Source organism: Danio rerio, chromosome 25 (assembly GCF_049306965.1).
Source record: "Danio rerio strain Tuebingen ecotype United States chromosome 25, GRCz12tu, whole genome shotgun sequence".
In the NCBI taxonomy this organism is placed as follows: domain Eukaryota; kingdom Metazoa; phylum Chordata; class Actinopteri; order Cypriniformes; family Danionidae; genus Danio; species Danio rerio.
Window position 1 is genome coordinate 36,379,524 of NC_133200.1, and position 17,977 is coordinate 36,397,500.

Consider the following 17,977-nt stretch of genomic DNA (forward strand, 5'->3'; position numbering starts at 1 on the left):
TTCAGAAGATCTCAGGGTCTGACAGAAACAATTTTACCTTAGCTCAGCATAACTCATTGAATCAGATTAGACCATTAGCATCTCACTGAAAATTTTTATCCGATCGCTTGGTCCTCCAGGAGGACTTTTAGCTAAGCTTAGCATAATTCATTGAATCGAACTAGACCATTAGCATCTTACTGAAAATTTTCAAACGATCTCTGTGTCTGGCAGAAACAATTTTAGCTTAGCATAATTCATTAAATCAGATTAGACCATTAGCATCTTACCAAAATTTTTCAGACAATCTCTGGGTCTAGCAGGAGCAGTTTTAGCTTAGCTTAGCAAAATCCATTGAATCAGATTAGACCATTAGCATCTTACAAATTTTCTTTTTTAAAGTTTAAATAACTTTCCCATTTAAAGCTTGGAAAAGTGTATTGCCTGCTTCAGCCATAGTACGACAGCAAAGTTCCTTCATTTCTACGGCAGAATGAGTGTAGATCCTAGCCATATCAACCAAGAAAATAGCTACTTTTCTCTTTCTGTCAGTCTTAATACATGATGTATGTACACAAGAGCTTTAATGAAGCTTTAAAAAGGAAAATTATTGATGCTCTTGGTTCATTTTTGAGAGGAATGCTAACGGTCTAATCCGATTCAATGATCTATGCTAAGCTAAGCTAAAAGTCAGACGAGCAGACCATCTGAATGGATTAAAATATGATACAACTCGACTGTTTAACAGTGGGTGACTTGTAAAATCAGCCTATTTACAATAATAACCCGGAGTGTTCCTTTAACACGTCATGCCTTGCAAGTACAAAGCAAAAGGAATCAGACACCAGCATCTGCACAAATGTCTTTGTTAAAAAGCGCCCGGCGTCTGAAGCGCTGTTAATGCAGAGGGGGAAGAAAACAGGAGCTCATTGAAGCTCATTACAGTGATGTGTTACAAACATCCACAAGATTAAACCAGATCAGCGGCTGAACGTCGGCTGCTTGGTTGTTCTCTCTTCACCGGCGCGATCGGATCTCACGGCTACTCCATTGCGAGGCTCCGGCTTTAATTATGAGCTGAAACGGTAAACAAAGCTGTTGATGAGAGGAGTGTGAAAATGCTCAGGGAGACGTTAGCGCAATAATGGGCGTACGGCCCGGTCGAGGAGTCTCTCTTTTATTTTTTTTTGTTTTTGATCTTTGACATATTTCGTAGGCATTGATTAGAACGAGCCTTTGATCTGTTGTGGGATACGTTGTTGCTTGGTTTAGCGGTTTTGGGAGTTTCATAATTTATACAAAAGGGATTTACGTGTGTGTGTGTGTGAGTGTGTTTGTTTTCGCTTTTTTTTTTCCCAAGCTTGAGCAACCGTGAGTAAACAGTGCATGCTATTGTGTTCGTTTACGCCGTGCCTCTCATTAGCGATCCCTGCGGTAATTATCGAGCTGATAGTAAAAAAATATTCTCTTCCTTCTATTCTCTCATGTTCTCTCGCCGGCGCTGCATTATTGATCAATTCAAGCTGAAATCAATCGAAATCCTGCACATCTTCTAAATCTGAGGACAGAGGGACTGTGCGAGAGCGATGAATTCTTAAACACTTCTCGGGACAGTTTTTTTTTTTTAAGCGTGGAATATAAAAATGTCATCACGGTGCCCTTGAACGGCAGGTTGGCAGTGAGATTCACACAGTGAACCCAATGAAGCATAGTTCTTTTGTGGGCCGCAGGGTAGGACTCGGAATCGGCCTGAATATTTAGCTGAAACAGCTAGTTGGGTAAAAGAAACTCCCACAACTAAAAGAATATGATGCATGAAATGTTATAGAGATATATTATATGTAAGAATCTGTTTTTGAGTCTGATAGGGCTTGCTTTCATAATTAAATTAAAATACTTAATTATATTTGAAGGTGCAATATGTAGGATTGACACCGAGTGGTTAGACTTGGTATTGCAGTCCAAATTCGAATATTGGTGAGGGTTTTTTTTTCACCTGACCTCTCCTCCAATGACTTAACGAACATGCAGGTTGCCAGATTGATGACCCTACCAGTAGCGAGTGTGCCTGTTGATTGGTCCTTACACACTGTAAGATGGTGGGCCAATGTTAATATTCATATTATTAGTTTATTAAAAATGACCTCATGTGGATTATGACGTACCAAATGTTTTGATGTTATACAGAAGTTATATGTGTGAATATATTTTTCTGAAATATTTAAGCACATTGGAGTCTGATTGGGCATGCTGTGGCTTTGCAACAGGCCTTGATTCATAATTAAATTAAAATACTCAATTATATTTAAAGGTGCAATATGTAGGATTAACACCAAGTGGTTGAATTTGGTATTGCAGTCCAAATTCCAAATATTTGCGAGGTTTTTTTTCACCCAACCCCTCCTCTGATGACTTAACGAACATGCAGGTTGCCAGATTGAAGACTCCAACCGGAGTGAGTGTGCCTATTGATCGATCCTTACACACTGTAAAATGGTCATCTAATGTTTTTGTTTGTAACATTTATATCATATTAGCTAATCAAAAACCACCTTGTGGATTATGAAAGATCAGTTGTTTTGATGTTATATATAAGTTATATGTAAGAATATATTTTTCAGAAATATTTACATTGGAGTCTAATGGGGCTTGCCTTAACTTGGCAACAGGTCTGAATTCAGAAATAAATTGAAATACTTCATTAAATTTAAAGGTGCAGTATGTAGGATTGACACCAAGTGGTTGAACTTGGTATTGCAGTCCAAAATCCAAATATTGGCGAAGGTTTTTTCACCTGATTCCTCCTCTGATGACTTTACGAACATGCAGGGGACCAGATTGACGACACCAATAGTAGCGAGTGTGCCTGTTAATCGAGCCTTACACACTTTAAAATGGTAAGTTAATGTTAATATCCATTAGCTAACTAAAAACCACCTCATGGATTATAATGCATCAAATGTTTTGATGTTATATAGAAGTTATATGTAAAAATATATATTTCTGAAATATTTAAACGCATTGGAGTTTGATGGGGCTTGCTTTGGCTTTGCAGCAGGTCTGAATTCATAATTAAATTAAAATACTAACTTAATTTTAAAGGTTAAATATGTAGGATTGACTCCAAGTGGTTGAACTTGGTATTGCAGTCCAAATTCAAAATATTGGTGAGGGTTTTTTTCACCTGACTCCTCCTCCGATGACTTAACGAACATGCAGGTTTCTAGATTGACGACAACAACAGTAGCGAGCGTGCCTGTTGATCGAGCCTTACATACTGTACGGTGGTCAGTTGATATTAATAGTCATATTATTAGCTAATTCAAAAACCACCTCATGTGGATTATGGTGCATCAAATGTTTTGATGTCATATAGAAGTTACATATAAAAATATATTTTTCAGAAATGTTTAAGCACATTGGAGTCTGATGGGGCATGCTTTGACTTGGCAAAAGGTCCGGATTCATGATTAAATTAATATACTTAATTATATTTAGAGGTGCAATATGTAGGATTGACACCAATTGGTTGGACTTGGTATTGCAGTCCAAATTCGAAATATTGGCGAGGGTATTTTTTTCACCCGACCCCTCCTCTGATGACTTAACAAACATGCAGGTTGCCAGATTGACAACGCCAACAGTAGCGAGTGTGCCTGTTGATTGAGCCTTATGCTGCGTTCGCACCAGAGACACGGATGAAGCGTCAATCGTGAGTGATATACATGTTAAATCAATGCGAGATGCTAATAAACATCCGGCGGCCCATTTTACGCTAATGAAGCTGCACGAATGATGCGATTCTCACAAATGAAGCAGCACGTGTTGAGCGCTCAAGTTGGAAAATCTGAACTTAAGTGGAAATTTGTGAATGCTTCACTTTAACCAGTCATGAGCTTGCTCTTGTAGGGGAGTGATCATGACATAGTTGCTGTTGTTGGTGTCCCGAGGGGAAATCGTCTTGCCAACAACAAACAAAAGTTCATCAAACTGGGCTCGGCTCAGTCTGAAGCACCGCTGAAAGCCTTCATCATCCAGGTATAGTTTCTGGAGGAGTTGATAAACTCACCAAGCCGGGTGCACCTCCGAAAGGATCTAGTGCACTCAGACACGGCGTTGATGTGAACACAGCATTAAGCTGCTCAGCTGATGTTTACGTTTGTTTTATTAATATTATTAGCTAAATTAAATCTGAATCTGCTTCACATTTCGAATCTTGCTACTGTCGCATTTTCAGCTGCAACCGCAAATATAGAGGCAGCCTTCAAGACTAAATTAAAATAGGCTGTGTTTTCCACCAAGGCAGCCAGAGGTGCTGAGATGTATCATTAAAAATATCCCAGTTGTATTTCATAGATTAATGTTGCATTTTAAATTATGTAGAAAATGTTTTATCTCAGTCATCGTCCTGGAACTGCACTTTTTAACAAACCTTATTTATTTTGTCAGATTATTAGTGGAGATTTTAAGACCTCAACATTGGAAGAACAGTGAGAAGAGCTAATTTGCTAAATTATTATCATCCGAACAACATTTTAACAGTTTAAAGAATAGCTTTCTTTGAAATATATTTAGTATTCGACAGAATACAGGTAAGAAAATAATCAGTAAAGGCAAGAAAATAGTACATTTGCATTATTGTGTGAACAATCCTTACAAGTTCAGAGTTTTTCAGTTTTACACCGGTCATTCTCTTATTCGATCCACTGATATTCGATTACGTTTTGGCTGTTTGCTTATAATAGCATATTACATTTCCAATGAGATAATATAACTGTTATGTTTGTAAGACTGCCTTATTGATTTTGATATCATACCAGCGCATCCCCCAAACAAATGCACTGAGTAAATAATGCAAAGATGAGAGGTTTACTTTTCAAGCCGTCCTATTCAAATAATAAAAAAATGGTAAAAAGATTAATTTCAGCCCAGAGATCCCATTATGCAGGAAACAAATTGAGATTTATGGAATTAGAGCGTATGCGGCATGAATCGAGGTCTATTTTGGTGCACGGAGCGTTGCGGTGTAAAATATGATTGGTTGCGGAAACGTTCTCGGAGTGTTGGCAGAACAGCCAAGCGAGTCTTTGAGACCGGATTAGAGGTAGAATTGTGGCATTGATTGCTCACCGTGTTTGCCTGCCGTTTGTTGTCTAAATACAGTTCAGATGCGCCCTCGCTCTTGTGGTGGGTGGCTCGCTCTGCTCAAGGTCGTTTGGGATGGTAGCGCTCCATTAATAACATCCGCGAATCTACCTCATCTGTCTCCACCCCCATCTGGCCCCGCCAACTGCGACCACTTCGGTTTGTCCCGGAGGACAACGCAACGCGATCCCATATTAGCAGAGAACTCATAACACGGGTTGTAAGGGAATGTCTTGCTTTCGCTCATTCACAGATTCAGAAGATCCCGTTTGAAGAACAGGTGCGAGATTGTACGTACGTGAGAGTGTGTTGTCTACTTCGCAGCATGCTTTGGTTGTCTACCAGGCGAAGACTCGAGCTGCTAGACCCGGCGGGTAATTCCCTGTTTGCCGCACAGCCCAGCAGCTCTACTACAGGGATGCAATTATCACAGTCCCAGATGCTTGCTGCAACCGCATGACAAGGTGCTACTAGAGGAACCATCAAAGCCTGATTTTAAATGATGCATTTAATTATGTAAAACGGGAATTTGCATGGGTGTTGGAGAGCTTGTGTGTGTACTTGTGTTTGTTAGCTTGTTGGGGGGTAAGGTGAAATGATCATAGCTGTGTGGTACCCATTGCACAGCAAGCTAGCAAACAGAGTTTGTGTAGTAAAGGTGTGTATGTGAATGTGTGTGTGTGAAGTGCTCATGCAGTGATGGTGACAGGAGAGAGAGAGAGAGAGAGATGTGCATTTCTTGGTACAAACAACAGATCTGCACCACTCTAACAGCAAGAGGCCTTCCCCTATAAACCCACAACCCATGCGTCTTACACTGTCTCTTTTTCTGTCGTACTGTATTTTTCTCCCTCCTGCCTTACTGGAGCCTAAATTATCTCAAATAAACTGTTGTGTTTGTGTTTTTACAGAACCAGAACGGTTAGAATTTCTGCAACTCTCCAAGTAAAGCAGACTTCGAGAGTTGCAGAGTAGTACAAAGCCGGACCTGGTCACCTAACCTTTGTTTACATTACGCTTTGTGCTCACCTGTACACAGCTACTTAATCTGTAATTGATCTACGCTGGAATTGACATTTCAGCCAGTTGATGGAGACTACGGATATGGGGTGTTTCTGCTTAGCATCCACACCGCACTTACATTATCAGATTAACACGATAAAGAGTGGACAGGTAACTGGGGTCCGGAGGTTGAAGGTTATCATTCAAATCCGAATCCTGTTACCGTTCATTTCCTCCACCAAGCGGGAAGTACAAAATTAAGAATTTCAATGCCAGCATGTGGCTGCCGTCGCTAGGAAGCGTGTGTGAATCTAAATAGCATGGTTAAAATTTCATAAGAGTTGCAGAGAGCTGCACAAACTTAGCATTCGCTTTCGATTTGCCTACACTGGAGGGTTATGGAAAGGGATGGGTAGATGGTGCAGTCCTTACAGCAGGGTTAAACGAGCCACATTAAAAAAAGAACGTTTTATTTGAGGGGTTCAAAGCAGGTGGTAATAAACCACTCTTACCTCAACCACGAACACACGATTTGTCTAACTTGGATCCACAACCATGGGATAAACTTTAACATGGATTGTCTGTTTGGAATGCCTCTAGATTAGACTCTATTTTCTCAGTGGGTAGGTGTAGAGTAATGCTGAGTTTAGGTTCAAATCTCAATTCCAGCCCAGCAAAGGTGAACCTGCCTATTGCCGATACTGAAAACACTCTTGATCCTTGAGGAGGTTTAGGAGAAAGAGATCTTAAACCGCAAGGCGAGGATTCCTTTCAGTAATCCACACTGGCTGCTGCCTCGGGCTCTGCTCTCTACTGGGGTCTGTGTATGTATGTGTGTGTGTGTGTGTGTGTGTATGATGGCTTGGTTTGGACAGGTCCTGCAGAGAGAGAAAGGGATGGGGCAGCGGAGAGCTCCAATGTTAGCACACAGTACGCTGGATAGTGCATTATGTAATCATGCCTTATCAAGACCCACCGCCTGCATGGGCAGAAACACAGAGGACTCTCTCACTAGCTCTATCTCCCTCTTTTCTGCACAGACACACACACATAGAAATGCACACTCACCTCCCACTGCCTACCGAGAGAACGCAAGCCTTCATTAGCTGGGCTAAATATCCCTGCTTTCTGCAATCTCCATCATTTTTGGCCTTCGGGCACTGGGATAATTACCTGCTCTCATTTCCCCTCCCTCTGGCCAGTGGGGAAGAGTCCTGCGTTGCATTAGTTTGCATTAAATATTTATCGGCATACTGCACATTTTCCCATCCCGTCAGCCCCCTTGTAGCCCTGACGGACAGCTGCCTTGCCTTGATGTTTTTGCCAGGAGTCGCACCTCCTTTATCCAGCTGTCACCAACAGCGAAAGTGTTAAACAAAGCTTGCAACGGAGATGTTGGAGGGAATTCTAGGGGAACAATATAAAGGATGTTTATGTGGGGGAGTGATAGTAGATGGAGGAACCGTCATTCTTCTCAGGTCTGGCTGGCATTGTGTTCTCTGTTGTGTTTAATTTTGTCCACATGTGGTGGATGCCAGTTTGAGCATACTGTAAAATACATTCTAATAATCACCATTAGTAATCACCTACGGTAGTCTCCAATATCCAGCCTAATATCCAGCAGAGTGGTGAAGAAAATGGCTAATCTTACCTAAAGCGGTTCAACATGCCTCTTAAGTCAGTAGAACCGATCAGAAAGGTACAAGTTACAGAGTTTCAGCCAACTTTTAGAGTTTGAACATTCTGAGTTTTGTTTCAATACTAACCAAACTAATTACCCTGTAGTGACCTTACTTTCTGCCAAAGATCAGTGGAGCATTCTCCAAGACAAGTAAAGATTTGCTGTTTAATATCTTACTCATATTTTAGAATAAGAGTCATGAATTTTACAGGATGGTTGACCTTTGTGCACTCACACTCTTTCAATTATTATTACTCTTCCAGAATATTTATTGAATCGATAGAAATAAACCAGCCTCTTAACACAGACACTAGTATCTTTAGGAGCTTGTTTACAGCTAGAAGAGGATTCACTTCAGTGGCCATGTTTAATTAGAACTGAAATGACTGGTTGGTTGATCAGAGGCATCAGTTTAAGTCCGGACTTGAGGACTATGCCTCTAAAGGCTGATTTATACTTCTGCGTCAAACGCCGGCGTATGCTACAGCGCTGACGCATAGCCCTTCGCTGTGGCCGTCGGCGTCACTGACGTGCACCTCTCAAAAAATGTAACTACACGTCGCAACGAAGTGTAGCGCAAGCTCTGTGATTGGTCGGCTTGGTAGCGCTGACGAGTCTGGGCGGGACCGAGAGCGGCGTGAATGGTGCGAGCCTGATGGAGCGATTGTTTACAAGTGTGGAGTCCGGTGAAGGAGCTCCGGATGGAAAGTTTTGTTTTGTGTTGACCTCATAGCTAAAGTTGTTGCACATCCGCCGGTTCCTGCCTCAAAATGAGCGAGTTTGAGCCACTTGTACATCCCGGAAGTGTTCAGGAAAAGTAAAACAGCAGCGAAGAAACTCAACACAGAGACACATTTACACCTCACTGCCAACTAGCGTTTCGGAAGTGTTAATGCAAACCCACAGAGACAGCGCGCAGAAGTATAAATGCATAGCTACGCGCATTGCATGCGCCGTGGGTTATGCCGGTCACTTGACGCAGAAGTAAAAACCAGGCTTAAGCCCCATCAGTGGCTCTTGTCAGATCATCGAGGAACATGGACAATGATGGGAGCACTTTTAAAACAAGATTGAACCAAGTGCCCTCAATGCACCATCCTCTGATTTCAGGGTTTAAAGGAAAGGATTTCACATAACTGATGTCTGTCAAGGGAATCGTTTTTTTTAAAGATACCTAGCATCAAGAGAAACGAAAAGGAGTCTTCAAAGATTAAATCCAAATCTTTGTTATGGCTGTTGCCATCCTTTTGTTGAGCTGAAGTATCTCTACTGACATATCTTCTAAGTCCATGCCCCCTGTTGTTTTAGGTGTAATCCAGCAGAAGTATGATCATGAAAGAATTATTTACACCATAATGTTTCATCTTTAACTCAAAATGTCATATTATCATACAGAGAATGCACTTGCAAAGTGTGTAAACTACATAGTAGGTAAATAAGTATATGCACTTTTACAACATGTATTTAGCAGTCAGGTTTGTGCAGAATTCATATACCTACACTTGAATTCATATAACTACACTTCTGGTCAGCATTGAAATAGAGCCAGGTAGCATAACGTGATACCTGTGCAGTCTTGAAGTTTAGATCATTATGACCCTACATCCCACACTTTACCAGCAAGCTGATACAGCCGTTTAGTAAAATAATCCTCTCTCAGCTCTTGATTCGGTTTTCATTACAACAGCACGCCTCAAATTGAAAATAAATTTACAGATAAATGCTTTCGCTCGGCTGACAAATTATACAGCTGTAGCTCAAAGAGACACGCTGTTTATTTCGGGAACGAAGCAAAAGCAAAGAAACAAAAGAAGAAGAGGCTCGGAGAATGTTGATTAATAAGATGAATAACCACTACAGCAGAACTTAGAAATAAAATTTAAAAGACGCATCGGCTCTTCAAATACCCTTGCTCATTATTGTAATTATAGGTGCTACATTACGTCTTGGATTAAGTATTCATTACAGATTAAGGGGCGGATTTGAGCTTGTTGTAGGAATGCACACTTCTCTGTTTTGACAACATACTTGAAAAGCCTGAACCTCAGCCAAGATGCACGGGAGAGAAAAAAAAAATCTTTCTTTTTTTTTTTTCATCTCTCAAGCGGGTGACTTTGTGTTTTCATACGGTGGCTTGTAATCTATTCCCGACTCTTTCTTTCGCATTCCCTCCTTTTTATCTCTCGCTTAACACCCCCACACGAATGCACAGCCACACATGTGGACGTCTAAATACAAACGCACACCTACACATGTACATAAACGTATAAAGTGATGCCTAGGCTTCCTTTACGTTATTTCATCTCTCGAGCTGTCCTTTGCTGTACTCTACCTCAGCGAATCCCACACTGACGAGGCGTAGAGTCTGTCATTGAGACAGCATAAGCCTTTCATATGCATAGCAGAGATAAGAGGCAGCCATTTTTATCAAGCCCTCTCTCTCTTTCTCTCAATCTTTACAAGAAAGTGTCTCCAAATCCCTGGTCTTGGTTAATGACATGGCCCTGGTCGTGCCAAAATGAGCCGGCTTTTGTTGTTTCCCGCTTTTAACCTGACAATTACACCAATTATAGACAGGCTGCGCTGTTGACAAACACGCCGGGAGAATTGCGACAGGAGGAGTCCCCCGCTACACCGTCCTCTCTGTAATTTAACTAGCGAGGAGCACTGTCGCAATGGTTTGTTCTGGAAAAAAAACAAAAAAAAAAAGTCTCCCAAAGCGGTACACGGTTTTCTACAACAGGGTTGCCAGTCATTTATTTATTCCCGCAAACAAGCCGAATGCAATTTGTGCGCTGGGATTGTGAATGTAATATCTGCAGTAGGCTGAAAGGTTACAACTCTCGGCTGGATTGTGGGGCATTCTGGGAAATGAAGCAGCAGATATTACAAGTGGAACTAAATTCACTCTAAAAGTCCATTGCATATATATGCTTTAAAGCAAAATTAGCGTTACATAGTTCTGTTAGCATTATTACATACAGTTGAAGTCCAAATTATTTACTCCCCCACCCCCCGCCCCCAGGGTTTTTTTCTTTAATTTATTCATTTATTTTATTTATATATTTATTTGTTTTATTTATATACTTATTTATTTATTTATTTATTTATTTATCCTAATCTTTGTTTACTACAAAAAGGAAATTGTTCACAGTATTTCCTATAATATTTTTTTTCTTTTAGAGAATCTCTTGTTTTATTTGGGTGAGAATAAAAGCAGTTTTTAATAAAAAAAAAAAAAAACATTTAAGGATCAAAATTATTAGCCCCCTTGAGCAATATTGTATTTCAATTGTCTACAGTACTTAAATTTCACTTTAAGCTGTTTTATAGTATCTTGAAAAATATCTAATCAAAAATTATGTGCTGTCATGATGGCAAAGATAAAATAAATCAGTTATTAGACATGAGTTATAAAAACTTATGTTTAGAAATGTGCTTTCCGTTAAACAGAAATAGAGAGGGAAATAAACAGGGGGGCTAATAATTCTGACTTCAACTGTATATGGTATGTAAATGGAATAATCTTGTTCATGAAAAGAATGCGGTATAATGCTATTTGACAACATATGCTCATTATAAACACATGCTATGGAGTTTGGAAAGACTTTTATTTTGCATAGCGTGTCCTGCCAAAGTGATACTTGTTTTCTTATTGGCTAGCTGTTAGCAAAGTAAATCAGCAGTTAGATATTTGGATTTCCAAATCGCAGGAAACCGGAGCACCCAGAGGAAACTCCTCACAGAAACGCCAACCGGTCCAACATGCAGGACTCGAACCAGCAACCTTCTTGCAGTGAGGTGACAGTGCTACCCACTGAGCCACCTGCCCCGTTATTAAATTCAGTGTGATCATCATTAATATGTATAGTTTGAAATAAGTAAGCTGTATTGATTGAACATTACTCATTCAATTTTTGATGTTTTATTTGAACAAATGCTATTTAATACATTCAGTTTAAGGCAATAAGCTAAATATAAATAGGGTAAGTAGGCGATACTAATATTTCCTAACATATATTATATTAGAAGTTTGAAAAATCCTATTTTCTAATATGCAAATAAGCACTTTTTAATTAAATGTGCTAATTTGCATGCATTTATACTGCTAAAATTTGATCCTGGTTGAAGTCAGATTGAAAAGTTTTGTTTCAATTTACTATATATCAGACTTTTCACAAGAGGTTTTATTAGGGGAAACTCTTTCAATACATTCTTAATCCAGAAATAAATCACTCTAAACAGCCAGGGGGGAAATTCTAGATAAAAAAGTCAACTTTAGTAGATTAAAATGTTATAGATATGAGTAAAAGTGTAACATTTGGTCGGTCTATGTAAGTGCTGCTGTATTGAGATTCATGGCTTAATGCAAAAGAAAAGTACTAATTTAATGACCTTAAGAAATGTGTTTTGTGGTATAAATCTACAGAAACAAATTGATAAAATGCTTTATCGACACTTTAAATAATTAAATCGATGAAAAGAATACTGTGCAAAAATTTTTGACAACATATGCTCATTATAAACACGTGCTATGGAGTTTGGAAAGACTTTTAGTTTGCATAGTGTGTCCTGCCAAAGTGATAGTTGTTTTCTTATTGGCTTTCTGTTAGCAAAGTAAATTAGCTGTTCGATATTTGAGATTTCCGAATCGCAGATTTGGAGTCAATAAATGTTCCAGCTTTCTGTAGACATTTTCCTTCTTTAAGGAAATGTCATCTGATTTCGATTAGCATTGCTGAAGATGTGTAATCTAGAACGCGTACTTTTGCGTATTCCACCACGCTGAGGTCATGGCATCTGAACCACGACCATGATGTCATGTTGCTACACGCTGTTGCTCTTTTGGCTTTGCATGGGTCCGGGAATTGTGAAACTTTGAAAGTATAAGATGAGGAGAACGTGAAATACGGTAGATTACAGTACTGCCAGTACGTTTCTGTTATTTTATAGACTTATTTATCTAAACTTTATTTCTTACAGATTATATTGTTTCAAATTACTAAAATGTCTTTTTGTTAAACTGCAGAGATGAATTTTCAACATTAAAAAATCTACAGAGCAAGAAAAAAGGTCCCACAATGCAATTAATTATGGTAAATAAACTGAAAACAAAAACTGTGAATCACAAAATAGAGATTTTTTTTTTACCATGTATTCGATGAGGAGAACATTCATTTATTCATTTTACTTCTGCTTAGTCGGTTCGCCACAGCGGAATGAACCGCCAACTTATCCACAATATGTTTTACACAAAGGATGCCTTTCCAGCTGCAACCCAGTACTGGGAAACACCCATATACTCTCACATACACACACATACACTACAGTCAATTCACCTATACACCTATACTGTCTTTGGACTGTGGGGAAAACAGAGCACCTGTAAGAAACCTACACCGACATGGGGAGAACATATTGAAATGCCAATTGACCCAGCCGGGACTTGAACCAGCGACCTTCTTACTGTGAGGCGACAGTGCTAACCAATGAGCCACCATGATGAGGAGAACATAAACATTTAAAGTGGATCACAATAGTTTTTTGGAGAATAATCAAGAATGGGTTATGTCTAAGAGTTTTAGGACAACTTTGATGGATTGTTTTCAAATGCTGACTACTGTAATCTTGACTTTTGGCGTAAACAGTGAATGTAAATGTGGTCTCAGTTGCATGCTAGCCTCATGTAGCCATTAGAGAGACTCTCAATAGCATTGGTAAACAGTTAACTAGAGTAAGGTGAGGTTAAACCTGAATTACCTGAGCTCTAAAGTCAGGTCAGCACCTGAGCAGGACACTTGACTTCATTTACCTGTAAGTCTGGTTTAGATGTAATCCCTGTCATGGTATTTTAGGACCTGAGCATGCTTAGCTTCTTCCCAGAAATGTCCAGACTCACTCTCATCCAGGTGCCATTGTTTTCCTTTCTAAATCTGTCTATTTTAACCACTATTTATCCGTTTGTTGAGATTAGTTGAAGTGTTAACTAAAAAGATGAGAGATGGTTGGTGAATGTAGTAGTTAGCTTTAGCATTTAGCAATCGTTTTTAGCATTTAGTATTTAGCAGAAGTAGTTGTTTTTCTTTACATGTTAGGAGCAGAAACTAAAGCAATATTTGAAAAGTAACACAACTTTATTTAATTAACTAACCCTTTAATTAATTAATCCTTTTAGTTGTTGTTGCAACACTAATACTCTCAAAGCCAGTGGTTTTTCAACTCTAGTCACACAAAAAAAAAAATGTAAATGAACAGTTTTCTATATTTTGTGATTCATTTTTTATGCATTTTTATACAACGTTGAATGCTGAAAACTTTGAAAAGATGACTTTTATTTACATTTTAATAGTTTGAAGTGATTTATGGTCTGAATTGGTGTTGTAAATTACAGTATTGTAAACGACATTTTCTGTTATTGTATGGACTTAATTTAAGTGAAGTTTATTTATAAACTAATTTCGAGAGGAGCTCGCGCTTATGATCGATAGCACCTGGTCCACATTAGATAACACTGATTTACCAATCAGACGACTCCTTAACCACTATAAATAACCAGAGTATCTTACTTCAGCCATCTTCGTCTTAAAGAATTTCCTTGTCAGGGCAGCACGGAGGCCTAGTGGTTAGCACGGCAAGAAAGCCACCGGCTCGGACTCTACCTGGCCAGGTTGGCGTTTCTTTCTGAGTTCTCCTCGTGTTTGCGTGGGTTTTCACCGGGCTCTCCGGTTTCCTCCCACAGACCAAAAACATGTAACATAACCCTGCTGAAAAATCCAGCTTAAACCAGCCTAGGCTGGTTGGCTGGTTTTAGCTGGTCAACCAGGCTGGTTTTAGAGGGGTTTTGGCCATTTCCAGGCTGGTTTCCAGCCATTTCCAGCCTGGTCTTAGCTGGTCAGGCTGGAAAATGACCAGCTATATCCAGCTAAAACCAGCTTGACCAGCCTGGTTTAAGCTGGACATAGCTGGTTTTGGCTGGGCTCCCAGCCTGGCTAGGCTGGTCAAGCTGGTTTAAGCTGTTCATCTCCCAGCCTGACCAGCTAAGACCAGGCTGGAAATGGCTGGAAATCAGCCTGGAAATGGCCAAAACCCCTCTAATACCATCCTGGTCGACCAGCTAAAACCAGCCAACCAGCCTAGGCTGGTTTAAACTGGATTTTTCAGCAGGGAAGTAAATTGACAAATCTAAATTGACAGCATAGACACTTCATAGCATTATAATCTACTTCCAACATTATCAAGCAGGGGAGTTCTCGAGACCTACCTGAACTTGGACTTTCCTCTCGCCCTGCAACGGGGGTAGCCCCGAGCTCGAGGATCTCACAAGTTCAGGGCTCTCTCCCGGGACAGCATGCCAAGCACGCTCCATAATCTATCATCAGCTAAGGACCAACTCTTGAAACTACTCAACAAAAGTCACCTTGTTAAAATGCAGACTTAAATTGTCAGCATCAAAAATTGACAGCGCAGAAAAAAGGTCCCATAACGCACTTCATTACACTAAATAATACAGTAAAAAACTTTTTCACAATGGTATTTGCAGTAAAACTTTGGTTAACTCTTTCTATGCAACTTTTTTCTTTTCTTTCTCTGAAAACAGAAATTAGCTTAGATGTTTCGAGATCAGATTAGATCAGCTTTATTTGTTGATAAAGGTCAGTGTATGATGGTTTCGCTGGCAGATCGTCCATTTAACGGAACTTATCACTCTGTTGGCGTCGTTGTTTGACCATCATCATCTTTCTGCTTTCTGATCGAGTTACTGTAAGAACATAAGTAGAAAGACCAGCTCCACATATGCTAATCGTTCCAGTGGTTAATATTAGCTACACTGGTGGCCGTCACATTATGCCAAAGAGTCCTCAGCGCTCAGACCACATAGCCGTCATGATTTACACTGCTATCAAATGAAGTGAGGATCTCACAGGATCCATTATCAGAGATTTCTTTACAGCAGGCGTTCAGATTCATCTTCATTGCCAGCGCTCCAGAATACCAGACGGTCTATTTGGCCGAGCTGTTATGTAAGACTGTACATGCTCTGTGTGTGTGTGTGTGTGTGTGTGTGTGTTGTGACAGACACTGTCTTTGGGAATCCTAACCCTTATTCAGGCCTCCAGGGGTGAAGGAAAAGTTCACTGCGAGGAGCGTTACGTCTGAAAGTGGTTTTGTTTTGTCTTGTGACAAAAAAGTGCCCCTTATTTAGTCAACATATGCTATTGATGTGTCAGTTTTGTATTGAGTTAGTTTGATAATATTGAATTCATGACCACAAAGTGTTTTTTTTTTTAAAGTAAAAGAACAATAGGGTATATGCAGAGTTATGCTAAAGGACTTTTAATTTGCCAGTTACCTGGGTTAAGCACTTCCAGTGAACTGTATGCCTTTGCAAAATTGCCTCGTTTAAGGTCTGTTTTCTTTAAAAATCACAAATCTCCACTGGCTGAGGGATATCCGATATAAAGTGGGTCTCAGATTGTACAAGAAGCACTGCATTAAAGGACATTTTCCCTGCCATGTATTTATAATAAGAGCATTTATTTTACCCCAGGATATTCAATGGAACTTCTGCGCTAGCCTGCCTATTCTGACAGGCACGTGCGAGTAAACAGCTTTTTTGTCTTGTTTTATGCATGAGCAACTAAATGAATGCCAAAGTCTATTCAACTGATTATGTTTTAATTAACTTACAACATCGATGCTGTAAAAGGAACTGTATGAAATAGAAAAAGAGTCACTTTAACCCTTCACTGGAGGTTTATCAGTATGGGAAGAAACACTAGCTCCACATATACCTTATTGAACCTGAACCACTAGATTTGCTTCATTGCTGAAATAATGTGTTTTCATACATTTTAAAATTGTTCTTAAATTCATTCGTTCATTCATTTTCCTTCAGCTTGGTCACTTATTTATCAGAGGTCACCACAGGGGAATGAACTGCCAACTATTCCAGCTCTAACTGGAAACACCAATGCACTCTCGCATTCACATACACTCTGGCCAAATTGGTTTATTCAGTTCACCTACAGCACATGTGTTTGGACTTTTAATAATGTTTAACAGCCGTAATAGTTTGATTATGGAGATTACATGTCTGTACTGCACTTCAATAATGCAAGTTAAATAGGAATAATTAGTTGGCAACCCTTGAACTCTGGTAAAAAAAAGTGGTAACGTCACACCCGCCAAAAAAAAAACAAGTGACGCGCAACACAGAGGCAGCCCGGGTTGCCAGGTTTGTGCAAATTTGCGGCTCAAACCCAATTCTGCCTCTAATCTTCAGTACTAAATTCACCCTCACGCTTCTCTTTAACATCACAACTCACAATACAACTTTTCGATTTAGTCTCGGAAAATTTCGTAGCCCGAGATGTTGTCACCTCCCTTCCTGATAAAACTGAAAGCTTACATCCCACCCTGCTAATCACACATGTACACTCACTACACCTTTTTAACAGGGGCGACATGGTGGCTAGCACTGTTGCCTCACAGTAAGGTCACTGGTTAGAGTCCCGTCTGGACCAGTTGGCATTTGTGTGTGGAGTTTGCATGTTCTCCCTGTGTTGGCGTGGGTTTCCTCCGGGTGCTCCGGTTTCCCCCACAGTCCAAACAAATGCGCTATAGGGGAATTGAATAAACTAAATTGTCCGTAGTGTATGTGTGGGTGTATGCAAGAGTGTATGGGTGTTACCCATTACTGGCTTGTGATAGTCCAACCTGAAGTATCGATAAACAACCAAACAACCTCCTCCTCTGCTCCAGTAGATGTGGCAAACTATCAACAAAACGCTAAGCAGTACACTATCAAAAGTAAGCAAGAGTGAGCATGGTGGAAAATATAAAGGCGCCTTCAGCTTTTAGGGCTGACGTGTGGCTGTATATAACACTATACCAGGGAATATGGAATTACACACAAAAAAATGCCATTTGCAAGCTTTGCAAATCTCAACAATTAGAATTGGAATTTTAATTCATCTGCTGACTTTATCAAGTTGCCAATATAACATGACACACATACTAATACAAACTATTGCAATATATCACAATATTTATTATATCGTGATATATTGTATCGTGACCCATGTATTGGGATATGTAACATATCATGCCAATACACAGCCCTAATTATTAGTATGGTCTCATCGCATTTCATCCAGGCTGTTTCTCATC

The 17,977-nt window shown here is 39.8% G+C and overlaps 1 protein-coding gene across 4 annotated transcripts in view; it reads left to right on the forward strand.

Annotated features, from left to right (window-relative positions):
* roraa (RAR-related orphan receptor A, paralog a) overlaps positions 1-17,977 on the forward strand; it is a 526,177-nt gene that overhangs the window by 432,023 nt on the left and 76,177 nt on the right. Inside the window, exon 1 of one of the 4 annotated variants that reach the window (XM_073942164.1) lies at positions 804-1,064. The gene's annotated coding sequence lies outside the window, so the exon portion shown is untranslated. 4 annotated transcript variants of the gene reach the window in all.